The sequence below is a fragment of the Giraffa tippelskirchi genome, chromosome 13 (genome assembly GCF_054371585.1).
Source record: "Giraffa tippelskirchi isolate mGirTip1 chromosome 13, T2T-mGirTip1v1.2.pri, whole genome shotgun sequence".
Lineage (NCBI taxonomy): Eukaryota > Metazoa > Chordata > Mammalia > Artiodactyla > Giraffidae > Giraffa > Giraffa tippelskirchi.
Window position 1 is genome coordinate 104,635,201 of NC_137287.1, and position 21,932 is coordinate 104,657,132.

The 21,932-nt window shown below is 45.3% G+C and overlaps 1 protein-coding gene and 1 long non-coding RNA gene across 8 annotated transcripts in view; both read right to left on the reverse strand.

The window, feature by feature from the left end:
* CDK5RAP1 (CDK5RAP1 mitochondrial tRNA methylthiotransferase) overlaps positions 1–21,932 on the reverse strand; it is a 123,263-nt gene that overhangs the window by 62,439 nt on the left and 38,892 nt on the right. The gene's annotated exons all lie outside the window — the stretch shown is intronic.
* LOC145533098 (uncharacterized) lies at positions 8,184–20,740 on the reverse strand. Its single transcript, XR_014073846.1, has 2 exons — positions 20,541–20,740; positions 8,184–10,851 (listed from the first exon to the last, which is right to left on the reverse strand). It is a non-coding gene; the product is annotated as an uncharacterized LOC145533098 (long non-coding RNA).

Below are 21,932 nucleotides of genomic sequence, written 5' to 3' on the forward strand. Positions count from 1 at the left end.
ATCCATGTCTTCAAATAAAAGCTTACAAAGAAATCTGATACAGAAAACAGATGACAAGGGAGCTCCTCTGATAGAATGAGACAGGGGGCTGGATCTCTGCCCTCTCTTGTTCCACTTTCTAATCCTCAAAGTGGGCACCTCTGAGAAGCCTCTATGCTCCACGGAGTGAAGCCATTGAGTCACCCAGGAGGGAGGCCATCAAGAACCAAGAGTGTTGAGGGACATGACACAGCATGGACGTGTTTTGACCAACGGGATAATAGCCTAAAGAATGGGGAGAGATTTACTGGAAGAAAGAAAGGGGCCCAGAAGGAAGAACATGGAAGGCACTCACTCTTCCCCACCCAGACTACAACTCCCCAGTTAAGGGCTCTGATTCCTCCACACCCAGTCCAACGCCTGGTCCAATCCTGTTGTCCTACTTTCTAAATAGTTCTCAGATCCACCAGCAGTACCACACTGAACAAGGCCTCCACCATCTCTCACCTGGATTATTCCAGCTGCCTTCCCCCTGGACTCCAAGTAGCAGCCAGAATAGATTTTTCAAAATATAAACCGAATCATGTCACTTCCCGGTTAAAACCCTCTAATGGCTTCCAACTCGGAAGAAAATCCACGGTCTTCACCACGGCCCACAAGGCTCTTCCTCACTGGCCCCAGGTCAGCCTTCCATCCTCCTCAGTTCCATTGGCCTATGAGTTGCTCAAACACACCAGATCTTCCCTACAGCAGGCTGACCCGAGCTAGTCCCTCTCCCTCATCCCCTCACCCTGTCTTGGGTGGTTTCTTCTCATCCTTTAAGTCAACTTAGGAACCATCTCCTCTGAGAGGCCCTCAACGACTGTCATCTCAGGCTTCATTTCTTTCAAAACTCTTAACACAACTTGTCCTTTATTTCACTGAATTTTATTGGTCTGTCTACTTGGTCTGTGTCTGTCTCTCTAAGTCATGAGGGGAGAGACCATGGCTCATTAATGCATTCATGGTGCCTGGTACATAACTGGTGCTTAATAAATGTCTGAGGAATACATAAATAGATGAACTGATGGATGGATGGATGAGTGATGGATGAATGGATGGCTGGCTGGCTGGCTGAACTCTCCTTGCCTCACATGTGGCTGTCACTTTATACACTCAGAGCCACCGTGTTATCTGACTCCCATAATCCCCCATAAGAGAAGCAGGCAAGGAACTGGTAGCCGATTTGACAGTCGGGGAGAGAAAGTGACGCTCTGAGAAGTTGATCCATTCATTCATTCAGCCATTCCTTCATTTGGTCAATGTTTACTGCACACTGAGTGGAGACAGGGATGTACGAGATAAGTGAGACAAGCCCCAGCCCTCAAGAATCTCACAGCCCAGTGGCACGAGGAGACAAACGGCATGTCCTAGGTCAAGGCTTTGGTTTCAGGCACATCTGTGCTCGAATCCCAGCCCTGCCACTTTTGTAGAGGAATAACAGCTTCTCTGAGCCCCAGTTTCTCCATCTCTAAATGTGGATGTGGGTGATGGTAACGTGCCGCTGCAGATGCTGATGACAGGTTGTTGTATGGAAAGTATTTTTTGAGCGCTTATTAACAGGAGTTAGGTGGTTGTGGTCTCAGTCTTGTATCTTTTCAGCGTGATTTCCATGGCATGATCCTCTCTCCATCGCAGGCAAAGCTAGATCCATCCACTCCCCGACCCCTACACTCGTAAAACCCAAGCTGGCTGATATGTAAAATGCCATCAGAGCAACACTTATAGCTATATATGGAGCCAACTTGTTGCACTTTCAAGCAGCAAAATGTAGCCCGTGAATGGTAAAGTCACTCAGTGAGAAAGCAGCAAAAACAATGTATAGCCCCGTATAGCCCCTCAGGGAATGAATGAAAAGCTCCTCTAGGCATAGACATATTCAGCTTCGACCTATAAACAAAGCAGAAACCATAGGCTAACACATTGACATCTGTGGGGCAATTGGGTGGAAAAGAAACAGAGTCAAAACAAAGACATCTGCAAACATGTCTTAAATAGTTAACCTTTTGAAACCACTCATGTATTTGTGACAAGATATATTCACATGTATCATTGTATCAGGATGTGTCAACAAAACTCTGTCCTCCCATTGAAGTAAAAACTTTAGTGACATTAAAATGTCTCCATGCCTGCCATAACTCTGGTAAAAGCATTATAAAGAATCCAATATTTCAGTAAAAAAAAAAAACCAAATCCATAGTTTCTTATAGCAAATAAAGTATAAATAGTTGCCAAAGTCTAGGAAAATGGTATAAAATCTGAGAGAAATGTAGACCAAAAAAAAAAAATTCTGAAAAAATTGATGCAAAATTATATGATGATGATGATGATAGTAAATTATGGAATACTCATATATGCCAAGGGGCTTCCCTGGTAGCTCAGATGGTAAAGAATCCACCTGCAACGCAGGAGACTCAGGTTCGATCCCTGGGTGGGAAAGATCCCCTGGAGAAGGGCATGGCAACCCACTTCAGTATTCTTGCTTGGGAAATCCCATGGACAGAGGAGCCTGGTGGGCTATGGTCCATAAGGTCACAGAGTCAGACACGACTGAAGCGATTTAGCACACCCACACACATATATGCCAAGCATGGTGCTAACTGTTTGACATATTTACCTCATTTGATCCACAAGGCAACCCTATGATAGGTACAATATTATCCCTACTTTATGGATGAGGAAACTAAGGCACAAAAAAGTTGGATGACAGCCCAAGGCCACATAAGAGTAAGTAGCTGAACCAGGATTCACAGCCAGGTCTGTCTGGCCCCAAAGCCTGTGCACAGAAATTTTGCCTTCTCCTAAAACACTAACCTTTCACCTTCGATAAATCACAAAGCTCACTGAAAATCTCATGAAAGATATGTACCCTAAAAATGAAAATTAACCCAAATTTTACAAGCAACTGAAGAGTTCAGGAATGTTAAGTTCCCTACAGGAGGACTCTGTGAATTCCCATTGCTGACAAAGATCTGGGAGCAAGTACACAAGAGAAGGAAACCGAGGAAGGAAAGCCACACAAGACTGATGAGGTCCAGAGGACTAGATGACATAGACAAGCATATATGCAGACAAATATATAAGTATGCCCAGAGCTGTATGCATGTCACTAAAAAAACACCTATGGGACATCCCTGGTGGTCCAGCGGTTAAGAATCTGCCTGCCAACACAAGGGACACAGGTTCAGTCCTCGGTCCAGGAAAATACCACATGCTGCAAGGTAATTAAGCCAGTGCACCACAACTACTGAGCCTGCAAGCCACAACTACTGAAGCCCATGTGCCCTAGAGCCCCTGCTGTGCAGCGAGAGAAACACTGCAATGAGAAGCCTACACACCGCAACTAGAGAGTAGCCCCACTTGCCACAACCAGAGAAAGACCACGCACAGCAATGAAGACACATGTATTCATTTTATAAATAAATGAATACATATTTTTTTAAAAAAATACCTATGAAAGGTGAAAAGCCTGATGCCAACCAAGATACCCATGGCTCAGCCAGGCCTATTAAGACACCTTCACACAAAGGTCATTAAGAATTGGTCCCTGCCTTATCTTCCGGAACTGTGATCCAGCCAAGACTTGGCCAGACTTGAAAGGGCCCTACCCTTCAAAAATCAGCAAGTCAAATCACTTAGAGCTTGGGAACAAACATGTCCTTGAGTCCAGCTTGATAAACCATACCTGCATAAAACACCTTTCCATCAATCCTGGATTAGCAGAATTCAAAGGCTGCCCCACCTCTGAAAGTTCAAGGAGGGAGAAAGACAAAGACCTGGGAGGTTCTCAGGGCCTTCAGAGACTTCATTCTGGATATGCCCCTTCCAGACCATGGAGTTACGTTCATTCTTTGGTGCCAAAGAATCAAAGGAAACATCGATATCACAGTTCACACCCATGAACAGGCATGACAAATTTCACCTAAAAGATGATTCTGTTTCCCTCAAAGGTCCAAGAAAAATAAGAGCCAGGACAGTCGGTTTTGTCTCCTACTATCATCAAGTACACATTCTGCCCTCTGAGAAAAGGTCAGCTGTCACTTGTTCTAGGCATCTGACATTTCAGCAAAGATGAAAATGGGACCTTTGGCAACTGGAACTGGAGCTGTTCTCTCCCAGCTGAACTGGAGAGAACAGTGAGGTTGGAAGGGCCCTGAAGCAAAATGCTGAGCTTGCCTGAAGGCAGAGACCCAGTCCAATACCCACCCCAGCCCCGACTCCCCACTTCAGGCATTAACCATCCCATGAGTCCGAATCACCCCTCTCCCCCACTCTTACATTGTAAAGCTGTGGGAACACCCATGGCATGATCATGTCAGGATGCACCCCATCACAGAACATGGAGTGCTAGGAACATAACAGATGACTGGGGCCTCTCTAAAATACAGAAAAAGCCTGAGGCCCAGGGGATAGGCTCTAGAATTGAGGGAGCCATTAAATGAGATAATAAGTGAGAAGAAGTCTGGGCTAGAGACTGGAAAATCCTGAATACAGATGAGCACCACAGCAGGCTCCTGACACCCTTCAAGCCTCATTTCTGGGGTAATTAGGGAGAGGAAAGGGAGTGGAGCAAATCACGTAATGACCCTGCTTAAAGTCCCCCTGAAAAAGAAGTTCCTAGTTCAGGGTAGCACTGAGGATGCCTCTGGCCATAGGCTCTTATTTGTTTCCCTTCACTGGTGTCCAGAGCAGGACTAAAATGTATACTTGTCTCCTGGGGAAGTTTTCTCTACCTTCAGCCAAGCATCTTTCCTCCCACCTCTTGAACTAGTCAAGTTCTTGCCCGTGTGAGGTTCTTTGTACTTTTCTAAGCCCCAGACCTCTGCATGCCTGGATCCCTCATATTTCCCCCATCAAGGATAAAATGTCACTCATCACCTGACACCCTGTCCAAAAAGAACCCACTCTCTCTCTCCATCTTTTTTTTTTAATATCACTATCAGAAGTCAACCTATTAACAGTGTCCCCCACTAAGGTGTGAGTTCCGTGGAGAACCTGTGTGTCTGGTCTACTACCTAGTCCCCACAGCCTACTGCAGTACGTGGCAGAGAGAAAGTACTCAGTGATATCCACTGAATGAATGCAGGCAGGTACACATGCCAAGGATCACTGAGAACTTCACACTTTACTTCAGGGATAGGAAAGAACTCACTGACGATCCCATCTCCCTGGCTCACAGCAGAAAGTAACAGTGGGTTTGGGGGGAGATAATTTGATATCTATTCATAGCAAGAAGATTTGAGTTCAGATCCTAAATCAGCTGGACTTCTTGGTGTCCTGAGGCACATACATAACCTCCTTTCTAGAACTCAGTGTTCTCATCTGCCAAAAAAAAAAAACAAGGGCATGGAATGGGCTAGACCAGTGGTTCTCAAACCTGGGCCACTCGCCTGGACCACTTGTGGAGGCTTTTTAAACAAATTTCTTCACCTCAACCCTGACTTTAATATTAAAGTATTTAAGAGTTAGGGAAGGTAGGATCCAAGAATTAAAACTTTTAACAATGACCCCCCCACCCCCACCCCCCTGCCAGGTGATAATGATGCCTGCAGGGACATCCGGTTTTCTCCACTAGGAAAAGAGGGCAGGGTCAGGCCCACACCTGCCCTGAGGACTCCCAGAGAACCTTCCAGACACTCCACCCAATGCAATCCCAACTAGTGAAGCTTCCAGAACCAGCTTCATTTGCCTCAGACCCTGATCAATGATCATCCACTCATCTGTGGGTAGGTTGGCGAGTGTCAGTCTCTCTCACTTGGACCATCAGCTCCATTAGGGCTGGGACCCTGTCTGAGTTGTACACCCTTCTACCACCTCCAGGAACAGTGTGTGTGTGGTAGTTGCTCAGTCGTGTTTGATTCTTTGCGACCCCATGGACTATAGCAGCCTTCCAGGCTCCTCTGTCCATGGACTTCTCCAGGCAACAATACTGGAATGGGTAGCCATTCCCTTCTCCAGGGGATCTTCCTGACCCAGGGATTGAACTCAGGTCTCCCGCATTGCAGGCAGACTCTTTACTGTCTGAGCCACCAGGGAAGCCCCCAGGAACAGTGCCTGGTACAATATGTATTTGTGGCAATACAGGAATGAATGAGCACACAGGTTCTTTACGGTGGACAGCTGAGAGGCCTAGAGAGGCAAATGTACTCAGAGAATCTCCAGGAGAGGGCTCACCATGGTGTTACTACCCAGCTCAGCTGGGCTCAGAGCGCTTTATCATGAAGCAGCAGATAATAAGCACGTCACAGGGGACAAAGACTGCCCAGTGTGGGACACGTAAGAGGCAGTCAATCCTAGATGAGTGTAGGGGAATTTCATGTGGCTGGAGAGCTGCTTAAATCCAACAGAGAGGGACTGTGTAATCCATTTGAACTGAATTCTTAATCCAGACTCTTCTTTTTTAATAAAAAAAATGTTTTTAATTATTTATTTATTTATTGGTTGTGCTGGGTCTTCACTGCTGCATGTGCTTTCTCTAGTTATGGGGAGCAGGGGCTACTCTCTAGTTGTGGCGCCCAGCCTTCTCATTGCTTCTCTTGTTGAGGAGCACAGGCTCTAGAGTGGAGGCTCAGTAGCTGTGGCCCACAGGCAGCGTTGTGCCGAAGCATGTGATACCTTCCAGGACCAGGGATCAAACCCAAGCACCCTAGAGCCCCTGCTCCGCAGTAAGAAATGCCATAGCAATGAGAAGCCTGTGCACTGCAGCTAGAGAGTAGCTCCCACTTGCTGCAACTAGAGAAAAGCTCAGACAAAAAAAGATAATTAAATGTAAAAAATTTTTTACAGATATCAGGCTTGTGAAGATTAAAAAGAAGGGAACAGTTACTTGGCCTGCCAGTTCTCTCCAAAAGAATTCCAAGAACCCTGAACACCTCAGAAAGACACGGACAGACATCAAAACCATTAGTAGGTGCTGACCTCCAATATTCTTGCCTTGGAAATCCCATGGAGAGAGAAGCCTGCCAGGGTTACATTCCATTGGGCCTCAAAAGAGTTGGACAAGACTTAGTGACTAAACAACAGCAACACCCTTGTACCCACCACTGAGATTGAGGAATAAAACGGGCCGTAGGACTGAAGACCCCCAGGCTCCTACTGGGAGTGCACTGCTCCACCCTCCCTCTACCTCCTCTCCCGAGGAGGCCTCTGGCCTGATAATTTTCCTCCTGCCATTTCTTTATATTGTATGACATGTGGATACTCCTTTTCAAGATAAATATTTGCACTACATGCTATAAATTTTTCTAAAGGTGACCTGCTTGCACTGTCTCTCAAACTTACACTTCTGAGGTAGTTCATCTGTGCTATAATGAGAAATTCTGGTCCGTTCATTTTCACTGCAGTATTGTATCCAATGAATCCTCCATGATTCACGCAGCTAGTCGATTTCCTTTTTTAAAAAAATTGCAGTATAGTTGATACAATGTTTCAGATGTACAGAAAAATGCTTCAGTTTCTTATATATAAATATTTTTTTTCATACTTTTCTATTATGGTTTATCATAAGATATTGGCTTCCCTAGTGGCTCAGATGGTAAAGAATCTGCCTGCAATGCGGGAGACCTGGGTTCAATCCCTGGGTTGGAAAGATCCCCTGGAGAATGAAACAGCTACCCACTCCAGTATTCTGGCCTGGAGAATTCCATGGACTGTATAGTCCATGGGGTCATGAAGAGTTGGACACAACTGAGCGACTTTCACTTTCACTTTCATAAGATATTGAATATAGTTCCCTGTTGTATACAAGTCCTTGTTGTTTATCCTTTCCCCCACCCACTTGGTAATGGTAAGTTTGTTTTCTAAGTCTGTGACTCCAGTTCTTTTTTGTAAATATTAAATATGTTCACTTGTATCATTTTTTTAGATTCCATGTATAAGTGATATCATGCATTTGTCTTTGTCTTATTTCAGTTAGTTTGATAATCTCCAGGTTCGTCTGTGTTGCTGCAAGTGGCATTATTTCATTCTTTTTTATGGTTAAGATTCCAGTGTGTGTGTGTGTGTGTGTGTGTGTGTGTGTGTATGCCACATCTTCTTTATCCATTCATCTGTCAATGGACATTAGGGTTACTTCCATGTCTTAGCTATTATAAATATTGCTGCTATGAACATTGGGGTCCATGTGTCTTTTTGGTTTTTCATTTGGTTGCTTGTTTTAATTTCTATTTCTTTATTTATTTGGTTGTGCCAGGTCTTAGTTGTGGCACACAGGGTCTTCAATCTTCATTGCACCATGCAGACTCTTTAGTTGCAGCATGTGACTTCTTAGTTGTAGCATGTGACTTCTTAGATATATCACGTGGGATTTAGTTCTCCAACCAAGGATCAAACCTAGGCCCCCTGCATTGGGAGTAGGGAGTCTTAGCTACTGGACCACCAGGGAAGTCCCAGCATGTATCTTTTTTAATTAGTGTTTCTGTCTTTTCTGGATATATGCCCAGGAGTAGAACTGATGGATGAAATGGTAACTCTATTTTTAGATTCTTAAGGAAACTCCATACTGCTCTCCACAGTGGCTACATCAACTTACATTCCCATCAACAGTGGAGTAGGATTCCCTTTCCTCTACACCCTCTCTAGCATCTATTATTAAATGTAAAAGTCTGCATTTATAAATGTAGACTTTTTGATGATGGCCATTCTGATTGGTGTGAGGTACAGAACCACACAGATGGAGAACAGGAGATCTAGATCAGTCAGCTCCATGACCAATTCCCTAGCCACCTCCTGCCCTACACAGCACTTAAAATCAGTGATCACTCACTTGGCCTGCCCCCAGTGACTCATGCTGCAGGTTCCATCATATACTCCTGGACAAGACACCCCTGAGGCAAAACTGGGCCTCAGGAAAGAGAAGAGCCTGCCCTAGGCCACTTGGCCTTCAAGGGGCAGAATCTAGACTATATGCATATACTCTGGGCTACTAGGCTCAAAAGCTAAACTAGGTCCTTTCATGCCATGCTCAAATTGCTTTAGAGTAACATACTCAACACCAGGTTTGTCTCAGGTAGGTGCTAGTGGAGGCTAACTCCTAAGAGGGGACAGGTATGCTTCTGGAACACCAGGCTGTCATTGTGGGGGACAGTGGCAGGGATTGATAGTTCAGGGAGGCATGATATTCAGTGCCTATGGGTCCCACAACTCAATGGTGCTGGCTCTCCAGCTGGAAAGCTTCCTCTGGCTGAACCAGCTGGGCAGCTAGCGGCAGGATCACATCTCTCGACCCTTTTCAGATCTGAATGCCACCCTGACCTCGAAGATAGAGAACATGCTGAAGTGCGAAGAGATAAATCTGGCCAGTGTGTTGGGAAAAGTGATATCCATAGTGTCCAACTCTGACCTGCTGTCTGTGTTAGACCTTACTTCATCCCTCGATATCCTTGGAGGTGGTGGCCTCGGTGGTGGCCTTGGCGGTATTCTGGGAAAGGGAAGCAGCAACAAGTCCCCAAAGCACCCCCAGCCATTGCTCTCAGAAGCCACTGGTGCTGTCAGTGACCTCGGCCAGGAGGCTCTAGGCAGTCTGCCACTCCTTGGTGGAAAGAATGCTGTCAAAGAACTCATCGACAGCACTGGTCTCGACTGGTGACAAACTCGGAGAAACCACTGAGGGCATAGTGAACAGTGTGGTGCCAAAAGATATCGACAGTGAGCTCACAGGCCTGCTGGGAAATATCGACTTGGCAGATCTCTTGTTAGGGTAAGTGCTTCCTTGACCCTAATGTCTGGCACAAGACAAAAGCTACTGTTTGGAGATACTGATGTTCAGCTCCCAATGATCCCATGGTAAAGGGCAACCACGTTTTCATGAAGCAATATTTTAAACTTGGTGCTGAAAGGCTAGCCTTTCAGCGGGAAATATGATCAAGATTTCTTGATCTTAAAGAACTGGGCCACCTTTTTTTTTTTTTGAGAGTCGCAATGGTGTCTGTGGAGCTGCCCCCAAGAGCCAGAGCTATTGTATTGTTTAAAAAAAAAAAAAAAAAAAGGACAGAAGAAAGAAAGAACCAATTGGGTAAGGGGGCTAGGGAGTCCCAGAGATGGATGGATGGGTAGGTTGTTAACTGCCTCCACCAAAGGTGTTTCTCCTGTTACCCAGACTGATTCCTTGAGCCAGGACTGACATTTACACCTGATGCTGTCACTTTACAGATTAGAGGTTGAAAAAGTGACTGTGGAGAACATGACGTCAACCATGACAGGCAATGGGATCCTTGTCCACGCCGTGACTACTGCCTTCATAGGTGGAAAAGGGTAAGCCTATTTCCAAATCAGTTAACTGGGACAGCCTGGACTAGTGACTTAAGATCTAGTGTCCAAGAGCCAAGCAGAGACAGCAAAGAGTAAGGCAGGATGGTTGAGGATGGAGCGAAAGGGGCACCAGGCCCAGCTGCCTCTCTCCTCCAGCCCCGAGGAGAAAGGTGGCAACATAACACCATGGAGCTCCACTCTCAAACAGTACTAAAAAAAAAGCCAGAAATCCAGATCTCCATGTGAAATCTGCATAATTTGATAGATGAGCAATGAAGACAGAAACCATGGAGAACTCATTTCATATCAACATGTACACTGGTCTTAGGGGAAATATACCTTCCAAATAATCTTGACTCTCCAGGGAGAGTCAGCTCACTCCACAAACACTGTGCTAGGAAGTTGAGGGGAGACAGAGATGATTAAAATGCCCTCAGGAAACTAGAGATTTAAACACACATGCATACACACATTCACTCATCCACCTAATGGGTAGTTAGTAACTGCTGCTCTGTACCAGATGCTGTGCTGGGCAGAGGGAAGACTAAAGGCAGGTGGTCCCTGTCTTCAGTGGATGTCAACTCACTCGGGGGAGGGACAGGTTAACAGAGGAGGCCCAGGGCACCGAGGAAGATGTGAGAGGGGCAAGGGAATCCATACTGGGGAGAAGATTTCTTGGACTAATAGATTCATATCCCTGATACCTATCACTGATTGAGCTCCAGCCAGGCCCTTAACTGAGGCACTCCGAACTCATGAAGCCTCTTGACAACCTCATCAGGAAAGTAGTCCTTTTTACAGACTAGAAAACCAGTTTAAACTAGCAAAACCAGTTATAAACCTTGCTCAAAGTCCCTCAACCAAACGATGGCAGTGACAGGATTTCAGTCCAGGTGTTCTGCTTCCACAGTCCATATTTGTGATCACTACAGTTAACAGTGTCAGGGAGATCCATCCATCTTCTCCAAAATATCTGACTCAAAGAAGACCAGGCTCTGGTAGATGGTGGGTTTTTCCTGTCCGTTGTCACCCACACAACAGATCTCTGGGAGTGATGGGCACAAAAGTGAACTTGTAATGGGCATCTTGCTACAAGTCAGCCTGGCGCCACCCAACAAGAAAAGACCCTTGAAGACTGGTTAGGAGGGTGATTTTGACAATGTTTATTGAATACCTCCTTGGAACCAAGCTCTGAATTCTATGTACAGGAGATTGGCCAACCATGGGGCATACTTATTGGAAAGCACCAAACTAACCCTCACTCAAATAACCTGGTGATTCCCAAAATGCCTATTGCTTTGGCTGAGTTGACATCTTGCAATGGAACCTAAGTTCACCTGTGTCTTGTTCTCCACAGCCTAGCGGGACCTGTAGTCAGCATACTGGGATTTCAAGTGCATGCAGACGTAACTCTGCAAATTGGAATTTCCACCAACAACATGCAATGTGTCAACCTCCTAGTCCAGGGGAAGAACATCGAAGTCAAGAAAGTCAACCTGCAGATAGTGGAGGTGTATGTGAGACCATTTTTTCTCATTTTCTGGATCAAGCAGCCTATATGTCAGAATATCCTTGCTGATACCACCCTTAGAGACCAGCTCAGCCAACCCAGTGGTTTGAACCATCAATAAAGGAGGCCCAGAGAAGGGCCTCTGCTTGCAAATGGCCCACTGGGTCTGAGCACAGCCTTCTCTCACTCTGCCTGTGATCTCTTTGCTAAGCATACTTTTGTACTCAGTTCTATTTTCTTGTATAAGCAATCCATTCACCTAGATCAAAATTCAAATGATTCAAAAACCCATACAGTACAAGTCTCCCTCCCACCCATATACACCGTCTAATTATCCTTCCTGGAAGCAACCAATGGACCCAATTTTTCCATTGGCTTTCAGAGATATTATTTGCATATGCAACAAACGTGCATGTGTATACACACACCAAAACGGGTTGGTTTATTATATACACTTTCTGGCCTCTGTTAATATTTTTAAAAATGCTTGGAATTGTCACATCAGAATATAAATTGCTTCTTCATATTTTATGGCTGCCTAGTACTCCATTATGAAGATACACTATCATTTACTTAACAGATCCTTATCAAGGAATAGTCGCTTTCTTTCCAGCTACTAACTTTTGTACTCAACCGGTGAATAAGGTCTCAGACAAGTCTGTTTACCAGCGTCATGGTATCCAAAGGATAAATTCCTCCATGTGAGGTTCCTGGGTCAGCTCTCTGGCTTTGGTAGTTTTCTCAGGTATCCTTCCATCTTCCTTAGTGACTAAAACTGAAGGTGAAAGAGCTTAGGGCACAAATTAAAAAGCAGGACATTACTGCCATTGGTTCATCAATGGATGTTTGTGCAAAACCAGAAATGCTAAGGATCACACAGGTATATATGCGTGATACATGTTCTCCACATGTATATTCCCCAGGGTCACAGGTGTTTTGCCTCTGCCTCTGCCCTTGGATGATACCATTTCTCAATTGCTGACAGTAACTATGAATGAGAATATAAGTCATGGGACAGGGGAGGGCACTGCCTCGGCGGTCTATGTTGCTGAGGGACACAGGAAGAGGCCCTTACCTCAGATACAGTCTGGTGCCAGAGGGACATCAGGCCTTGAGTCCCATTTCTGCAGAAGCATCCCCCAACCCCGGCCCCAAATACCCCAGTAGCAGGATAGGATAGTGTTCCAGGTTGGGGCAGGGGTGGGGGAGGATGAGTTCTGGCAAAAAGGAAACCAGGAAATAGGACAGGGAGAAGAGGACAGAGGGAAGGGGACAGGAGGACAGGACTGCTGCACTGCCTTGGCAAAGCTAACAGATGAGCCCTTTAACAGACTGAAAGATCAAAATCGTGTGGCATTGAGCTCAGTGATGTCAACGAATGCAAGAACTGTGAGTACAAACACCAGACCCCCACCGTCCTCCCCAGGGCTGCCCAAGTCAATGGAGGGAGGCGGGCCAGGCTCCTTTGCGATCCTATAGGTGATAGGAGAGGATGGAGCTGTGAGCTGCATCCCCAAGCACCCAGGCTAAAAATGTGGCAACTTACCAGCTTTGCTGAACCACGGTGACTCATTCTCCAGGACACAGAGCCCCTCTGGAGTCTCTGGTAGCTCCCCAGTCCCAGTGGTGTGCAAAGTACACAGTGTGGAGTTTGAGCAAGGAGCACCCTCACACCAAGGAGGCTGGGAAGCAGAAAATCCCTCTCATGTCTCCTAATATCCAGACCACCAAGATAACAGGACACAGTAGGATGGCAGTTGCCAAGACAGTCCAAGCAGGAACCTGTTGACATTTCCCATAACCCAGAGCAGACAAAATATGGGCCTGGGCAGCAAGACTCTTTTAGTTGTGTTGTCACATCACCTTCCCCTCCATAGTCTCCTCCTAGCCACACGTGGAAAAGCCAGTGAAGCAGCAGGTTTCTGCCTGGGACCAAGGGGGAGGGAGGTGTCCAGGGCACAATCTCCAGGGGACTGTGAGTGTCTCCACATGCTCTCTTTTCCTCTCACCTGCAGCTACTGGCTTGTTCAACTACCAAGTTAAAAGTTCCAGGATTTATGCAGAAGGTCTTTCAATCCTCTACTGTGTAAGTGTTCTTTGTGCTTATGATGGGTTCTGTAAGAGGGCTGGAGACATCCCTGAACTCACCAAATAAACTCCAAATCATGACAAACCAGCCTTCCTCTCTTCTCGAATCCCCAGACCTTCATCCTGGGGCGATCTCCAGGCTTCTACCATAGCAGCTGAGTGCCTGCTAAAGGGGCCAGCCATGTTTTCCCTTCCATTTACTTCTAAGGCACGGTGCCTGAGATGCATACCCAAAGGTGACAACTTTTTCTTGACCAGTAGGATGTACCCAGCAGTGGTTAGACATTCAACAGACTATATTTAAGGAAAGAAAAAGTGAAGACTCTCCCACCCACCCTCTCAACCACCCAGGGAATGGAAAACTAGGCCATGAGGAGTACTGAAGAAAGGCAAGGTTTTGGGCCGACTTAACTCTACTCGTGGGAATCCATCTGTACAGACATCCCAGGTGCAGATATATTTAAGTACAAAGAAATACAAGTATTAATGACAAGGGGGAAAAAACTGGAAATGAACTAGAAGGAAATAACTAAGCTAAGTATGAGATTATTAGAAATGTTTACAAAGTATGAAGGTATGGTTAATTTTTTAAAGCAAAATACAAGTGATATTATGTACAGGCAAAGAAAGAAAATAAGGTGAAACATTAGTGATATCCACTCAAAATCTCTTTTCCCTTCTTCATACTTCTCTGGACTTGTCAAATTTCCTGCCATGTGCAGTCTGCATTTTATAAACAGAGGACACAATGTATACGAAAGCAAGAGGAATCATTCAAAGGAGGCCAGAATTCCATAGATAAGATGACCCTTGAGTATGCCTGACAAGACAGTCATTCTAAGGTTGGGAGAACTGTGAGTTAGGTACAAACATGCATACACACACACATATTACCTGAGGCAACATTTAAATGGAGGAATTCACTGGAAAATGAAGACATGTAGCTTCTCTTGGAAAATCGGAGGTCCGGGGGACCAGGGAGCACTGTTTCAGGGCTAATCGGCTGGAGACGTTGGTGCTTCCTCCTCTCTAAGGGGCTCCTCTCTCCCACTGCTCCCCCCTCAGTCCCGCAACGTGGGGGCCGGGAGGTCAGCTGTGCTTTGTCTTCATGCTCGTCCATGTGGGGCTCACATGGGGCCACCTCACTCCTCAGCATCACAGATGGGCCTTAGAAGACCCTGAAATTGATGGCAGCCTCATACGATAACAGGGATGTTTCTCTTGTTCTCTCTCTAGGCCTACTTTAACCAAAATAAATTCCCTGTGCCTGGAAGGCGCCTTCCTCCAGATCCTAAAAATGTCAACACTGCCATGATTTTGTCCCGAATGATGCTCAGGAAGATTGTCACTAAAAGTGCCAAGGAGAGCTCTGTCAAGGTGAGCCTCATCCACACGGCCCCTCCACCATCCTCTTTGCTTAAGTCTAGCCTATCAACCTCTAAGTGTGAGAAGGTAGAAATGCCAAGTGGGTTCTGGAATGTTCTTCCAGAGATAAACACAAGTTAATGCTATGGGATACAGATTTTCCCTTAATGGTCGTCTAATTGGGCCTTGTATATAATGCACTAGGGGAAAGGAGAGAGCAGGGGCAGAGGGGAAGCAGGTGCTCTGGGAGGCAGAGCTGCTTCTCCCCATTTTACAGGTGACCAAAGTGAGGGAAGCAACTTAAGCAACACTCACAGCATGTGCAAGGGAGTGGGTTTATCTACATAGGAGGCATTCACTTGCTTCCTGCCCAAAAAGTGGTAGAAGGCAGGTAATTACAACAAAATCATAATCTTCAGTACTCTGTGTGTGCCAGGCTCTATTTCAGTGTTTCCTTAACAGAGTCTCCCAAAACCATCAAGTGCAGAGTTATCTGCTACAAGAGCACAGAAAGAAATGGGCTCTAAACCGGATGAGATGTGTTTCCGTGTCATGGGCACCCCCTGTCCTTTCGAGAAAGGAAATGAGATAAAGGGAGATGTCTGGAATGAGATGGTGTCTAGTGTGGTCATATCAGCTGTTGGCAGCAGCCAGCAAGGTGACCAGTGCATACCACCGGATCCATAAATATCTGAATAATGGAATCGAGCAATGCATGGATATCTCACCATGCAACATCCTGCAGCCCTTCTCCCTCTCCACACTCTAAACGATGACTTCTTTACCACAGATAAACAACCTGGACGCAGCGATCACCAAAGTCACTTACTACCACCTGCCTAACAACAAAATCAACGCCACCTACTGGGTCCTGTGGTAAAGAATGGTGAGAAGATAGCCACTGGGCAGACGGTGAGTGCTGAGTAACAAATCGGGAATGAGCTGTGAGGAGGAACGAATAGGAGCAGAGGTCCCATGGAAAGAAGAGTGCTCTGTAGGGGGAACTAGTACCAAAACTCTGGGGGTCAGAGTGCCTGGGTGTCCCTGGGAGGAGGAGACCAACCAGGCAGGTAGACTGTCTCCTAAGACCTGGTCGTCTCCACTCCAGGCCTCACCTGTCACCTTGTTGGTCATATCACAATATGACACATTTGCTGAGTAGCCTGGTGAAGGTATTTTTCAACTCATGTTTGTTTTATATTCATGCAGAATGTCAGCATCTCCCATGCAAGTGAGATTTCAAACAACAAAATCAAAACAACCATCGAGATTGACAGGTATGGTCTATAACTACAAACTCCTTTTGACATTCATCAGCATAGGATGCAATAACAAGAAACCAATTCAAAAACTACTGTATGGGCACAGGGAGCTCAACCCAGTGCTCTGTGACAACCTAGAGGGGTGGGGTGGGCTCAACAGGGAGGGGACATATGTATACTTATTGCTGATTCATGTTGTTGTATGGCAGAAGCCAACACAATATTGTAAAGCAATTATTCTCCAATAAAGAAAAAAAAAGAACCAAATTCAAATCATATGAAAAGAGTAACAGAGAAGGCCTTTGAGAAATACTTTGATCATTACGGGGAAATCAGAAGGAAGTCTTACTCACACACTGTTATGCACCTTGAATCTGCTTTTTCTCCTCTGTATTTATTATAACATTTTATAAGTGACTTGAAGAAGCAACTGAGCTAATACCTAACCTCTACTTTAGAACTGGTTAATAATTGCTATCTGAAAATAATTTTTCCTTATATTTTCTTTCCTGATAGGCTTATACACAGCACGACACCCCCTGAGGCTGTAAGTCAATTTGATTTTTCAAAATATTTATCTACAATAGGTGAGAAATTACTTTAAAGCCAGGCACTCAGTAAAACAGAACTCTGCAAAAAAAAAAAAAAGTCCCACAGATTGGATCACAGGCGCAATGTGGAACAGGACTGCAGGTTCCAAACCTAGGTTCTCTCTGGGAAGCTCTTAAAACCTGGTTCCCCAAGCTCATTCAATGACCTCAGTCAGTGACCTAAAAGAAGGCCTAGAATCTGTGCTCTTTTAGCGTTGGGTGATTCTGATATACCAGGAAGTCTTGGGGGTCCACAGAAAGGAAGAAAAGATGATGTGGATTCTAATTATGCCTTGGCTCACGAGAGCATCTCTCTACCCCCACTTTATGACATTTGATCTTCCACACACACACAGTTATACTTTCATTCAACAAACATTTAGTGAGCATCACTACATGTCTGACCCTAAATCTGTAACATGAAACAATGGTGAGCACCCAGATTCTGGGAGTGACTCTCTAGTTTAAGTAGGACAGGGACAGATTAAAACCATATATAAATTAAGCCCCATCATTAAGAGTCTGGTAACCACACACCGGCTAGAGGTAGACAATAGGCACCCAGAGGCGAACAGCCATATGTCTATGTGTCAGCATTGAGACAGGGGGATATCAGCTGAGAGGTAAGACTCTGGGAGTCAGTGTAAGCCCAGGTTGCTTCATCTTATCTGCACTGGGCAGCTGTGTGTTAGGCCAAGCTCTGTGCAGGGGAACGATCACAGAAGGCATGAACCCTGATCTCATGTAACTACCCACCTGACAGGGAACAGACAATGATGCAACAGCTATCAACTGACCATGAAAAAGACAGAGGGGAGAAAGCATGAACTGGTAGGCAGACCATGGGTTCACTGAGAAAATGATGCCTGAACTCAGCCCTGAAGAAGGAACAGGAGTTTACCAGAGAGCAAAAGTGTATACCAGGTAGAGAAAATAGGATGTGCAAAGGGTAGGCAGCGTGGAATCACAGGCCTGTTGAAAGGAATGCAAAAGAAGGGAGGTAAACAGAGCACCAGATCCAGGAGGGACTCGGGATGGATCCAAAAGAATACAGTCCATCCTCCCAAAATACCGAAATTGCATTTGGCCTGAGGGCTCACAGCTGCATCTCAGTGCCTACAACAATGTCTAGAACATGACAGGAGCCCAATAAACACTGGCCAAGGAGCCACCCAAGGCATCAAAAACCTATTTGAAGAGCCTTTGAAAATCCCCAAAGAATTAGAGGCCTGAGGGACAGATTGAGATCCACCTCCCCACACAGCCTTGTCGAGTACCAGAAAAAAACAAAGCCCACATGTCCAGAGGAATCCAAGACCACTTTCCACCATGTGAGGACTAGCTGGGAGGCTAGCAGATGTACTAACAAAAACACTCCACCCAACTCTTTCAGGAGGACAAAGGAAGAGATGTGCTACGTGAAGTTCTGGAGAAATTTCTACATGCTGTTATCAGTATGTGGAACTAGTAATGTGAACACCATAAAAGTTAGTGTCACTGAAAGGTAGACACGGGACAGCACACTGCAGCCTGTGCTGCAGCAGCGAGCAGAGTACCATCTGGTCACTGTGGGACTGAAGAGCACGTTTTTGTTATCAGATAGGAACCGCAGCATCTTAAGATGGAAAAACATGAAAACCAAATCAAACAGTCTCTTCTCCCGGTCCAACTGAAATCCAGCCCACTGGGTGTCTTCAGAACAGCATTATGCCACTTAGAGGAAAGAAACATGTACCACGTCACCTAGTCACATAGATGATAGAGTCTGAGAAATTTAGGAGTATGAGTTCATAACACTGATGATCATCAAGAGATAGGATGCAAAATCCCATCTATGCATATTAATGATGAACTCTAGAGGGGTTGATATATTGCAAATGAAATCAAAAGAGCAAAGCTTAATTCTTCTGGTTTCTTAAGAGAAAGAGGGCAGACATGCCAGCATATCTCTTGGTATCGATTATACCCATCAGATTTCCAGTTAGCTCTAGGGTCCTTAAGAACTCACCCTCACACACACAAAAGACTGGGAGAAACTGTGTCTTAACTCAGATCCCTCTGTTGAAGGGGCAAGGGAGAGATTTCTCCTAGAGCCACACTCTGCCCAGAGATATTCTCCAGTTGACTGTGGCTAAAACAACCCAGCCTAGCCACTGTTTCTTTCAACTCACATCGTAAGATGTGCCTTCTTTTTTTCAGGAAATGTAAATCAATGCAATATTCCACTAGGAGCAATCCGAAATTCTCTGAACAATGCCAAGCTTCAAGTGCTTAAATCGGTAAGAGAAAGAAACATAAACATTTTCATTTCACATTAAAGTCCACTCTGCGCTTCAGTCTTCAGAGTAATGAATAGGGCCAGTGGGCCCTGGCATCAGTCTGTCTGGGCTGCCTCACCAGCTCCATCCAGTCTCCCTAGTCTTTCCTAAGCAGATTCACTGCCTACTGTCCCTTTAGTTACCATGTAAGTTCTAACCCTCAGACTGGAAACACGTGCATGTATGCCCAGTCATGTCCAACTCTTTGCAACCCCATGGACTGTAGCCCACCAAGCTCCTCCATCCATGGCATTTTCCAGGCAAGAATACTGGAATGTGTTGCCATTTCCTCCTCCAATGGATCTTTCCAAGCCAGGGATCAAACCCATGTCTTCTGCATTGGCAGGCAGATTCTTTACCACTGGGCCACCAGGGAAGCCCTGCATCCCCACTATGTACGCCTGATTCATCCTCACTGTCATCTTGTGACTGAAGTCTCTTGTCCTTTACCACCTTGACTCAGACTTCCCCTTCTTCCCATCCATCTAACCTCACACTTAGAGAAAACTGAAAAGAGAACTTGCTTTCTGAAAAACAGTTAAAAGGATAGAACTTTTATGTAAATTTGCCACCAGCAAAACAGTGAAAGAGGGGTGGAACTAGAGAAGATATACGAGAGAGTAAAGAAGTTTAGAATCTCCAGCACCCTTACAATGTTCCATTCTTGGTAAACATATTTAATGAGTATCCCATCTGACTGGGAAAACATTAATTTCTTTCATGTTGGCTCAAATTTCAGAAGTCTTACATTCCAATTGTTACTTAATCCCCCAAAGTCCATGAATCTGTGAACAAATCAATTACTAGCGTGTAGAGACTGGTAAAATCAGCACTTGCCTCAATGTTAGCTTTCTACCTCCTACTCTTATGCTCCATAACTATGAGGGGCCTGGACATATCACTTAGTCTCCCCCATTTCGCTCGAGTTAAGGGACTGGATCAGATGAATGCCAATTGTGTTTCAGCTGCAAGTGACAGGAAGCTCAATCAAAACTGGTTCAAGCAACAACACAGAATTATTGGTCCTGAACATCCAAGGATGGTGCTAACTTCAGTGGCCCAAATGCGACACCAGAATCCATCTCTTGACTCTAAGCTTTGGGGTGGGCTCTATTTTGGCTCTGCATTGGGTGTCCCTCACTACCAGGAACTTCACCCTGTTTCTGGAATAACAAATGAAAGTCATCTAGAAGTAACATCTGGGGCCCCCATTGGCCTGAATTGTTCCACATCCCCATCCTTAAAGCCAGTGCTGTGGTCAGGGGGACGGAGTACACTGGCTGGCTCAGCCTGTGCCTGCACCGGCCTATGTATTTAAGAGTATAACTAGCTGTCTTTTGTCTCCCCACAGAGTGATTTTCAAGCCACAAACTAAACCCAGCACTGGAAGCCAGGGAATGTTTCAGAATGAAAGCAAAGACACTCTGTAATCCCTCTCTATGAAACACTGTGGAAAAGACATCCTTTTGACTAAAGAATTAAGTAGAGTTAGTGTTCTTAACTGAACTGAGTGTTCTCAACATGTCCAACTATGCTTTGGAATTTCACCAACAATACCCTGAATTAACAAGTATAAGAAAGGCAGGAATCCAGGGATGGGGGGTACTTTTCTAATTATCTCACCAATAAATTACCTGTTTTCATGCAGAAAAAAAAAAGTGACATGTCTTTAATTCTTACAAATAGGAGTTCCACTGTGTGTTTATGACTAGTAAAAGCACTTCTTACTGGGGACATAAATTAGTATTATGAGTGATGAGGCCACAAAACTCAGGATTACTTTATCAAGTGCTCTAGGGAACAATCCTGACAATGATTAAGACTTTTCTTCTCATAGCTCAGGCCTCCCCTCCCAAACACCAAACGTTCTCTTCTGCCCATTGGCCCAACATGAAAACCACACAGGGGCTAGGATCCAACTTCCCCATCGTCACATGTTAAAAACTGAAGTTCAGTTCAGTTGCTAAGTCGTGTCTGACTCTTTGCGACCCCATGAACCACAGCACGCCAGGCCTCCCTGTCCATCATCAACTCCCCAAAACTGAAGGGCACAGTCCAAATGCTAAAAGCTGGATGGAACAGAGCAGATAAAAGTCCGATAATACCATAAACAGGGCAAGCAAAGGATCTAGATCCCAGTTCAGGGACTACAGGCCAGGACAAGTGGCTGTGAAAGGAAAGCCAATCAATGTTAGGTCAGTAAATGCAGAGAAACCCAGAAAAGTATACAACAGGGATAATGAGAAACACAACTATGAACTCTATACCAGGCAGAGACTCTCTGCCCTATGCCAGTGTCTTGCACAACTATGTGCTCCAGAACCAAAACAGCTCAGGTTGTAGACACAAAAGATCAGAAAGGGAAGCAAGGCCAGAGACTGGGCGTGCCTTACAGCAAGGGACAGCATAGCACAGCACAAGACAAAGACCCAATCACACTCTTAATGGGTATGGGGTTCTATTCTGGAGTGATGGTTTGGAACTAGATAGAGGTTGTAGTTGAACAACATTGTGCCAATAAACTGTCTCCTTT